Source organism: Melopsittacus undulatus, chromosome Z, assembly GCF_012275295.1.
Source record: "Melopsittacus undulatus isolate bMelUnd1 chromosome Z, bMelUnd1.mat.Z, whole genome shotgun sequence".
Taxonomy (NCBI): Eukaryota; Metazoa; Chordata; class Aves; order Psittaciformes; family Psittaculidae; genus Melopsittacus; species Melopsittacus undulatus.
This window is the reverse complement of record NC_047557.1, coordinates 29,477,138-29,487,962: the sequence shown is the minus strand read 5'-3', so window position 1 is coordinate 29,487,962 and position 10,825 is coordinate 29,477,138. Positions and strand designations below refer to the sequence as shown.

The 10,825-nt window shown below is 42.9% G+C and overlaps 1 long non-coding RNA gene across 1 annotated transcript; it reads left to right on the top strand.

Annotated features, from left to right (window-relative positions):
• The first annotated feature begins 1,441 nt into the window (after positions 1-1,441).
• On the top strand, positions 1,442-6,114 carry LOC115947454 (uncharacterized). Its single transcript, XR_004081383.2, has 3 exons — positions 1,442-1,771; positions 2,622-2,726; positions 4,865-6,114. It is a non-coding gene; the product is annotated as an uncharacterized lncRNA (long non-coding RNA).
• The last annotated feature ends 4,711 nt before the right edge of the window (positions 6,115-10,825 follow it).

Here is a 10,825-nt window from a genome sequence, read left to right as displayed (position 1 = left end):
AGGTGGTGGGGTAGAGGGGGAGAGAGGGGAGAAAACCCTTTTGAAGAATTTCTCTACTATCTCCTGTCAATACTGATTTACCACAAAACATAAACTTGAGAACTATTTCTCCCTCACCTAAACTACCTCTACATTGACTCTGACTAACCACAGAATCAATGGAGAAGAGGTGATAAGGTGGAAAGCTGTACAGGGCTAAGAGATGTCAGAAAACACTGACCATTAGGCACCTAAATCTGAAGTGCAAAATCACACGTGAAACTGTAAGTAGCCAGCCCAGTCCTCCCAGTTACGTTTCCCCCTTCACAGGAAGCAAAAAGCACATAGTCTGTGTCTCAAACAGACATGTCAACAAGTAATTTACGAATAACCCCAGCAAGGTGTTGTTTCCCACCTGACACACACTGCAGAGGTGAGAAGGAGAAACTTGACAACGGGGCCAATCAGGTTCTAATTAGACCAAAAAAAAACCCCAAAACAACCAAACACAAACCAAACCTTAGGAAGTTTTACCTGAAATTCTTTTCTTACAGAAAGTCTCTCGCGAAAACGAATAAAATCCATTAATTCACACCCCACATCTACGGGAATGATTACCCACCCAGGAGCGTTTTCACTACACAGGCAGAGAGAAACCGCAGATGCTTCTCTGGCTGTCTCCCCTCCTTCTGCAGCGGCAGATTTTGCTTTTTAATGTACTTTTTTTAGCGCTACAAGTACGTACTCGAGGAAGTTCTCCGGCAGAACACGCCACCTCCCCCGAGGCGCGGCAGCCACAGGGGGACGGCAGCTTCCCAGTCCTCCTCCCGCGGGCGAGAGAGCGCGAGTTACGCGGTGTGGGGACGGAACGCGGCAGTGACCCGCAAGCACAGCGCCGGGCGGGACGGGCCTCCAGCGCCGGCCGGGAGCCTCCACCCCCCCGCCCCAGGTACGGCCTACCCCTCAGCGGAGCCCCGCCGCCCCCCGTGGGGCCTCGCCGCCGCGGTGCCCAGCGCCAGTCCTGCCGCTCACCCACTGCCACTCTGCGCCCCGCATTCACACTCCGCAGGGCTCGGGCACGGACAGCCGCCTCACGCGGCTCCCAGAGCGGCCGGCAGAGCTTCCCGCCGGCGGGGCGGTACGGGACGGGGCACGGGGAACGCCGGAGGTGTACCCGCCTCCTCCCTCCTCCCTCCTCCCCGGTGCGGGCCGCACTCACCGCGGCGGCGGCTGCGGAGATTCCCCACGGGGCCCTCTCTGTCGCCATGCACGGAGCCGGGGCACGCGCGAGGCGGCGGCAGGCGAGTGCCGACCCGCGCGCTGCCCACTGCCTCCGCGCGCCGGGCCCGCCCCGCCCTGGCGCGCGGGGGGAGCGGGATGGGCGGGGCGAGGCTCCCGCCGCCCGCGTCAGCACGTAGCTGCTAGGCGGGCCGCGGGCGGCAGTGAGGTGGTGCGGGACGGGACCGCGGGGGTGTTAGCCTGCGCTCACCGTGCGGCGGCGGCGGGACAGCGCTGGCCTGCGGGTAGCCGCGTTGGGGACCTTCACCGTCGGCTAGCGGCAGCGGAGCGACCGTGGGGCAAGCACGAAGCGGCTGAGCCCGCTGTAGGCGGCAACCGCCCCTGTCGGCGCTAGAGAGGGCCCCAGAGCTGTGCAAATGCGGAAGGGAAAGCCTTTCCTGTGCGTGCGGCTGCTGCTGTCTGCCCCTGCCCGCATCCCGGTCCCTGTGGGGATCGAGGGCTTATTGTCTCTCCTAAGTTTACGCCTGCCGTCGCCGGTACGGGCCGCTGTAAGGTAAAACCCGAACTGAACTGAGACAAAGGGCCAGCACGCTCAAGTTTGAGGGACAGATCTTGCGTTGTTCAGCCGTGGTAAACAAAAACAGTGCGTCGCCGCTGTCGTCTCGCTACAACAGTAGGGAGTATGTTATTTGGCCAAGAGAAAAACTCACGTTCTGAGGGTAATTTTTTAAGCTAAGTGTGCACTAGTTCTGGCGCAGCTCCAGGCATTTATTGCACAGTTCTCATCTTGCAAATGTACGTTTTTGTGTAACTTACTAAGTGATGAGCTTGTCTCTGATTTTCTTGTGCATGCCAAGTAAATGTGCTTTGCGTGAAAGCTCTGGAAATAGGTTATCTGCTGACTGGAGAGATGGCGAGTTAAGGAAGGAACACCTGGTTCAGAGGATTTAATCTACAAGTACACACTATGAAGTCTTTATCCAGGAGACAAAGGAAAACACAAGTTGGGACAGAAAAGAGCTAAAAAAAAGCCATGTAAAAGTTTGAGAAAACAGAAAACAAAATTAGGCCTGTTCAGAACATGAGTTTAACTCAGTGTGTATGTATTTGATTTCCTTGACCATGTGGTTTAAAGGCTACCGAGTGATTCTGAAATAAAGCCAGTTACAGCATGTTTTCTTCTAGTCCCTGATCTCACTGAAAGTACCTGGCAGTGTTCAAGGCCAGGTTGGAGAGAGCCTTGGGCAACATGGTCTAGGGTGAGGTGTTCCTGCCCATGGCAGAGGGGTTTTAACTAGGTGATCTTAAGGTCCTTTCCAACCCTAACCATTCTATGACTCTATACTTGTGGTATTACATCTTCTAATAATATGCTTTTCATTTTAATATCTTTTTCTTTCCAGGCTTCAGTGTGAAAAACGCATAGACCATGTGCTGCAGTGACCCTGTATGTTGCTCACAAATGGGTCAAGGAAACCACAAATTAAAAATGTTTTCATGTCTCCCAGGTATTATCACCTAATATACCACTGATATCCAGACAGCTTAAAAGACGAGTAGGGTACTATGTTGGTTGTGCTGACTGCATGTCTAAGTCTCTGCTCATCAAGATCTCTCTGGACCAAACCCTCCAAATGCAAAGAATTCTACTGAAATACATATGGAGTCCTTACATTAACCAAGTTTCAACATTTTGTCAGAGTCAGGTTTAGTTGGGCTTGCAGAGCTAGCCAAACTCTTGAGTGACAAAACACACTGCCAGTTGATGAGATTATGAAAGTGTAGTCTATATTAGGACTCCAAACATTGCAGCTTATCTAATATCAGGCATTTTTACTTTTGTTTGCCTGCTATTAAAACTAGTTTTAATGCATTCTAGCATGGTATATATAACAAGAAACACTACCCTGTTTCACTAGTCTGTCTAGGATTGTACATTCCTTTGATTAGTGTTCATGCTACTCTGTTGATTTTTAACAAGTCCTTCCAAAGGCACCCAGAAATTGTCAGCATCTCAGATTTGGATCTTGTTACTCTTTGAGCATCCCTCTTTCCTTATTCTTTGCTAAAAGACTGTACATTTGCATGTTAATATGCTTTGGTAAAAGTGACACAAGGGAACTTGGAAGGATTGAAGTATCATTTATCTACATCCTATTTACACATTTAATTCCATGTATTCACTCCTGTGTGAAACACAAATATGTGTAGGGTGTGCTAACATACATACAACCCTACACACATAACAATAGAATCCTAAATTAAATGGGAATGTAAAACACTAAACTTAGTAAACATATCTCCCAGTAAGGGACAAAAATACCACTAATTATACACGAAATGTAATTTTTAAAACTGTTGTAGCAACTTCCTTTCAGAGTTAGTTTGCTTTTCAAAGCAAGTTACAAAACTTCCCACCTGTGCAAAAGGCTTAGTTTTACTTTCTTGATTACTTTTGCGTTCCAAATGGTGGTACTAGCATACAGACCAGGAAATACATTTTGTTTCATTTTCATATTCAGGCAGTTATAAATAATAGAAATGGTTTTGTTGTAGTTACTTCAAAAATTTTCACTGTTGGATTTAGATTTATAATTTTTAGATGAAAGTAAAATCAAAGCACATTCTGTATTTGGAGGGGGGGCAGGCAGGTTATTTGCAAAAAAAAAGTTAGAACAAGGCTAAGGAAGTTACTCGTTTAAATCTATGAAGTGAGACTCTGCATGTATATCACTTTTCCATCTACTTTTGGAGTAGGATGTGGAATTCTTAATGTTTAAAGGTGAGTATATATGTTGTAATAGCTCTTCTTCATTCTTCTCTTCGTGTAGGTCCAGCCTTAGAGAAAAACGTATTTCAATTTAAAAACCATGCTTTGTCTTTCCATAAAAAACACTCTTGAGGAAGACTTTTTTCATTATCTATAGTCATTCTCTGAAACCTATTTTTTGAGTGGTATGAGTGAATACCTCCTTCCAGGAGGAGAAAAGAGGGACAAGCACCAATAAATGCAGCTTTACATATGATTCACCTCCTGAAAGGACTCACTTCTAATTCAGCCACTTTGGGAAAAATAATCCCAAAACAAACCCAACAAAACCAAAAAACAGACCACTAAGAAAAAAACCACCTCCTGGTTTTGAGGGTCTCAATGGTTTGTTTCCTGCTAGACATTCACTTGATAACTGTTCGTCTGACAGACAGGAAAGAGCATATAAAAAACTCCACCATAATGTTTTTCTTCAAAGGCTGCTTTTGATACATATACCTAAGAATGCGAAGGTACTTCCCCAGACATTAAATCCTGCTCTGAACACTGCTCCTGATGGAAGCTGCACTTCTTTGACACTACCTTCTCTAACAGTCCCCTTGTTCTTATCAGGTGTAAAATGCTGTATCATAGAACAATCCCAGAGGAAAAATGAAAACTGAACAGTAAAGCCCCACAAAACAACACCACAGAAAAAAAAAACACCACAAAACCCATGCAAGAACAGACATCAGTTCAATTGCTGAGCAACTGAAGAGCACTCAGACACTATAGTGACTAAAGCAGTACAAGGACTTGTATAAACTGAAGAGGAATAATATCTAATAATGCTCTCCCCTCCACCATATCTGTAACTGCCCTGTTTCTTTTCCATAGCATTCTCCAGGAGCTTGGTAAGCTGTCAGTTTCCCACAGCCCTCTGGGATTTCCTCCAAGCAGTAGAGGGAGAAGACAGTGAAGAAGCTCTCTCCATATCCTACAGTGATCAGGATTCATGGTTCAGATGGAGGGAGTGTGCATGCCAGGTGTTCGATGGCATTAAATTGGATTAATGGAAGACAACATAATGGTATTGCTGTATTGCTTACCTAAATTGATAGCATATATGCAGATGAACCACACTTTATGTGAAGGATTTTCATCTTTCAAATTGAGTTACTATGGTTTTGTTGGATTAAACAGTTTTTGGTGGGTTTTCTGTAAATGAGAAAGATTCAGTTTTTGTTTGGTTTTTTTTTAATTTACTTTTTAATGTAAAAACTGTTTGCCCCAAATTATAAGTTGCTGATTGAAGTGAACAGCAATGCTAGTGCTAATCCCTACACTGCCTAGTGACTCTTAAATGTTCCAGGCCTCTGAACATTCTCATCCATGTGACTCAGCACAGATTGGAATGGATCTGATCTGGAGATGTAGTAAATTTATATCTTGCCAAGTTAGTTGAGTCACAGCTGAGGAGCACACAGGGTTTCCTTTGATGGAACATACACCTTCCTCCTATTACAGGGTAACACCTAGCATGCAGCCAGCACTTGTGTAGCTAGAAAAAGCAGGTAGGCAAGTAAGAGCAAGCGATTGTCTTAAATGTAGAGCTTCTTGAAAATAAAATTTGAAATACAGCCCACTCATGGCAAGTAGCTCAGTATAAATGGCATTTATACAGGGAACCACAAATTTACTGCCGCTCTGTGACTTCAGAGCTTTTTCCTTTGTGTCAAAGTAAACACATACATATGTTAGCACTATTGAGTGAGAAGAGTCAGTAGGAAGAGTCTGAAGTTCTTGTTCCTCAACAATATCAGCTAACAGAACAGAACAAAACACAATTAATGAACTGCAACCTGAGAAGGAGAACCTTCAAGTGTAGACTGCAAACCTCAGCTTGCACTGTTTGCCACTGGCTGTGCAGTCAAAACTCCTAGTGGCTGCAACAGAGATTTTTCTGTGTCTCATCAGTATAGGTCTCCATTGAGTTATGTTTTAGTTCCTAATAAAATTTTGCTTGCAGAGGTTTTGTTTTGTTGTGTTTTCCTGCAAGACTATTTCATCTTTAGAGCAGGATATCCTCTGTGTTGTACTGGTGCGTAAAACACAATGACAGGTGATTTCATAGAGGGGTTGGTTATACTGCTGTACAAATTTAATATATTTATATTCATAATAAAGAGACGCTCAAGTTGTGCCTTCCTGGGTCTATCTATCACTAGGAAAAATTGGTTATACCTTCCCAAACAATGTATTTGGAAGTCTGTGAACTTGAAAACCTCTCATAACAGATTTATGAGGGACTGGGTTTTGAGGGTTTTATTTTCATTTGTTTGGGAGGTTTTAATTTTGGAAAATCTAAGCAAACTCATACCTTCTTACACTAGTCAAACATGGAAAATGGCCCACTTCCCTCATATACACACACCAATATTTCTACTTTCAGCCTTGGGTTTTCTAGACATTTAAAGGGGCTCAGAAATTGACCAGAAGTTACTCTAATGTGGAGACAGTGTTCTCACAGGAGAATGTGTATTTGGTACATGAGGTCTGAATAACTCCAAAAGATACAGCAAGGCTGTGAGAGGCCCGAGGAAGCTTAAGCAAGCAATATAAGAAGAAGCTGGAATTCACTGATTTATGAGAACTGTGGACTGTTGGCAAGCTTTCGATGTCAAGTTCTCACACCTGTGCTTAACCAATTATATGTTAGTCACTAAGGGTCTTCAGGACAAGTATCCAATCATGATACGCCAAATTGTTGTAGGTGTGTGTAAGCAATAGTATATAAGGACTTAATGCTTTGCGATAAATGGCTTTTTGTCTGATCATATTGATCTCTGACTGAGTCCATTCCGCAGCACTCTAATGCAAAATTAAAAGTTTCCAGTCCAACTTCATGTAAATATCTTCTTCAGGACTTCATCCTGTGCAGTATTCAGGACTGTGTAATGACCTAGCATCAGTTTGCCCTACTAACCACACCCTTTCTAATGCACCCTAGGATGCCATTTGCCTTCTTGGCCACAAGGGCACATTGCTGGCTCATGGTCATCCTCCTGTCCACCAGGACCCCCAGGTCCCTTTCCCCTTCACTCCTTTCCAGCAGGTCAACCCCCAACCTGTACTGGTACATGGGGTTGTTCTTCCCCAGATGCAAGACTCTACACTTGCCCTTGTTGAATTTCATCAAGTTTCTCCCTGCCCAACTCTCCAGCCTGTCCAGGTCTCACTGAATGGCAACACAGCCTTCTGGTGTGTCAGCCACTCCTCCCAGTTTAGTGTCATCAGCGAACTTACTGAGGGTACACTCAGTTCCCTCATCCAGGTCACTGATGAAAATATTAAACAGCACTGGTCCCAGCACTGACCCCTGAGGGACTCCACTGGTCACAGACCTCCAGCTAGATTCTGCCCCATTGACCACAACTCTCTGCCTTCTTCCTTTCAACCAGTTCTTGATCCACCTCACTACCTGATCATCAAGCCCACACTTCCTTAGCTTATCTATGAGGATGTTGTGGGAGACAGTATCAAATGCCTTACTGAAATCAAGAAAAACCACATCTACCGCTCTACCATCATCCCTCCACCTAGTCACTTCCTCATAGAAGGCTATAAGGTTGGTCAAACATGACTTCCTCCTCATAAAACCATGTTGGCTGTTCTTAATGACCCCCTCATCCTTGATATGTCTAGAGATGGAGTCAAGAATAAGTTGTTCCATCACCTTTCCAGGACGGAGGTAAGTCTGACCTCCAGTCTATAATTACCCGGGTCCTCCTTCTTGCCTTTCTTATAGACTGGTGTGGCATTTGCCATCCTCCAATCCTCAGACACCTCTCGCGTTTCCTACAACTTACCAAAGATTATGGAGAGTGGCCTAGCAATGACCTCCGCCAGCTCCCTCAGCACCCGTGGGTGTATTCCATCCAGACCCATTGATTTATAGATGTCCACATTGCATAGCTGATCCCTAACCCAATCCTCATCTACCAAAGCAAACTCCTCCTTTGTCCTGACTCCTTCTGGGCCTATAGGAATCTGGGGCCCCTGGGGAGAGTCTGCAGGAGTAAAGACAGAGGCAAAGAAGGCATTCAGCACCTCTGCCTTCTTTATATCCTCTGCCTCCAGGGCACCCACCTTGTTCAACAGTGGGCCTATATTGCCTCTTGTGTTAGTTTTATTTGCTATGTATTTGAAGAAGCCCTTTCTATTGTCCTTAACCCGACTTGCAAGATTAATTTCCAAGGAGGCCTTAGCTGTCATAATTGCCTCCCTACATCCTGTAACAACAATTCCTCCCAGGTGGCCAGCCCCTCTTTCCATAATCCATCAATTCTCTTTTTCCACATATTTTCACACTTGTACATATATTAGAACTTTTTCCTATGTTTCAAGATATCTGTGGACATTTAGATGGAAAACTCTGTTAAGGATTTTTCAAATTAAGGTTTCTAGGAGTTAAATACATACAGATTCTAAATGCAATGAACTGCAGCTCTGTTAAAGCGCTTTTGCTTATTATAGGAAGTTAACCTTTGGCAGCACTTAGCTGTCTGTGAAAGTCAGGAAGCTTCAAAAGCTAATGTTTGTATAAATTAATTTCAGTCAGTAATTTCTTATCCTGTTAGGGTATTTTATTTTTACTTAATCTGTTCACGTAATTTAATCTGCTTTAGCCAGTGTGACAGGATGTGAGTGTGATACAGCTAGAAACTGAAAGGACAAAATACAACAGAACAGGTAACTAAATCCCTGTAAGGTCAACTGTTGAAATTTTGGAATTTCCTCACTGGATAGCTCAACCTTAATGATATTTTTGAATGTTTGGGTGTGTTTGCTGGTTTGGTTTGCTTTTAATGTATGATTAAGATACAATTACTAGGCTACTTGATTGTAATCTAGAAGTAAATGTCATAAAACTGAATCAAGTTTATCTTACACATTTTCCAAGCTGTCCACTGTATTCACATCATCCCCAGAGACCTTGAAGGGCAAGAACTTCTAGTACATGCATGATTACATGAACAAGAACCTTTTATGAATTCTTTCTAAAGCTCTTTAAGTTGATTACAATAAATCCAAAGTGAAACATTTAATGTGCTTGTAGGGTTTTTTTCCACTTGGTATTCTCAACTTAAGATAGTGAAGGAAAGACTCTAAGTTTCACTTTTGCTTCTACTCAGTTTTCTTCTGGTTGATAGTGTAAAGTAATAGCAAGTGGTGTTTTGATTCAGTCCTGGAAAAGCATGAAAAGAGTTTAATTTAAAATCAGAACCCTAATTCAGTTTGAAATAAAATTATAAAAATATACATTGTGCTGATTTTTAAAAAGTGCTATGTAATTATTGCTCAAATGAGAGTCAGTATGAGATGCTTTGCTTTACGAATATTTCTGGAAAAGTCAGTTACTTCAGAAAGCATCAATGGTGGTGTCCAGTGTGCACACTGGCAAAACTTTAACATAAATACATTTTAGTTAAGAATAATTATTAAGTATCTTTAGCATAGCTGTTTTGCCTTTGAACCTTCTGTCCAATTTCAGTTAGGACTAGCAGAAAGATGGAGGTTTCCCAAAGAAGTAAATTTCCCTGCTGTCTGGGTTGAGAAAGCTGCACTGCTATGTATCTGTGCAAACCAGCTAAGAAGCACTTCTTACAAAGAGAGAGGTCTGTCCCACAGGCTACCACTGCAGTAACACTGGTTTAATTCATTAATTGTGGGGTTTTTTACTCTATGTAATTTCAATTAATCAGTAACTTTCGCTGTTGCTCTGGATTTACATTGGTACAAACAACATCAAACCTGTGTCAGTGACTCTTTTTCTTTCTCTTCCTTTATTTTTCAACTCCAATCACATGGGTAAGCTTTTGAGTTTTTTTTATAATTAAAACAATAAATCAAATTCAGCTGTTCCCATTGCCTACAAAAAAAAAAAAAAAGAAAAAAACACAAGCAGCCAGCAACTGTTATGTTTCAAAACACTGGTTCTTCATTCCCCTTTTTGTAACGTAATGGAAATAAACCCCATATTGGAGTTCTCAGGGTTGAGCATTTCAGAGTCTAGAAATAGCTTCCACAAACTCTTCTTCTTGGAGGAGGAAGATTTTTAGATAAGGAGTTCCAGCAAGTGCTGCCTCACACTAAGGCAAACATACAAAGGACTAAAGTTCTCTCTTAGGCAAAGGGGTATGCATCACCAGCTGTCAAGCTTCCTTACCTGCATTTTATGGGGTTATATCGCTGCTGTAATTGTACATGAGGCAGAAACAGTGGCTAACTGTTTGATCCTCACAGGGCATAACTTCAAAATACATCATTTCTGATGTAAATTTCATGTGAAGGACCAAACAAATTGGAAGGGTTTACCTAATTTCTTGAAGAGTACAACTAGTTGTCATCCACAGAAATGGAGGAAAGCGATTTGTTTACTACTTTTTGCTAAATACCTATCCAGTGCTAAATGTTGCAGATTATCCTAAATTTTACTGAATTTTTCTATATTTTGTGTTTGATTATGAAGCAGTTATGTATAAGAACATCTTGATTTAAGAAGTTAGCCTCTATGTTAGCATGGGAGGCTACATTAGCTTAGAATCTAGATGCTGTGTTGCTTGATGTCGCTGTTCTCTGTGATGTGCTAGCCTTATTTCTTACTTTATACAGCGTAACCAAAGCACTAGGGTCTATTGCTGGCCAACTTTGCAACAAAACTTACTTTTAAGGTGACCTAAACTGCCTTCATTATGATACTAAAAAGCACATCACAGATCAAGAAGATCTTTGCCCAAGTGAAGACCCTTCCTCTGCACAAGTGTAGTAGCAGAAGAGAATGACACTGCAGATAAT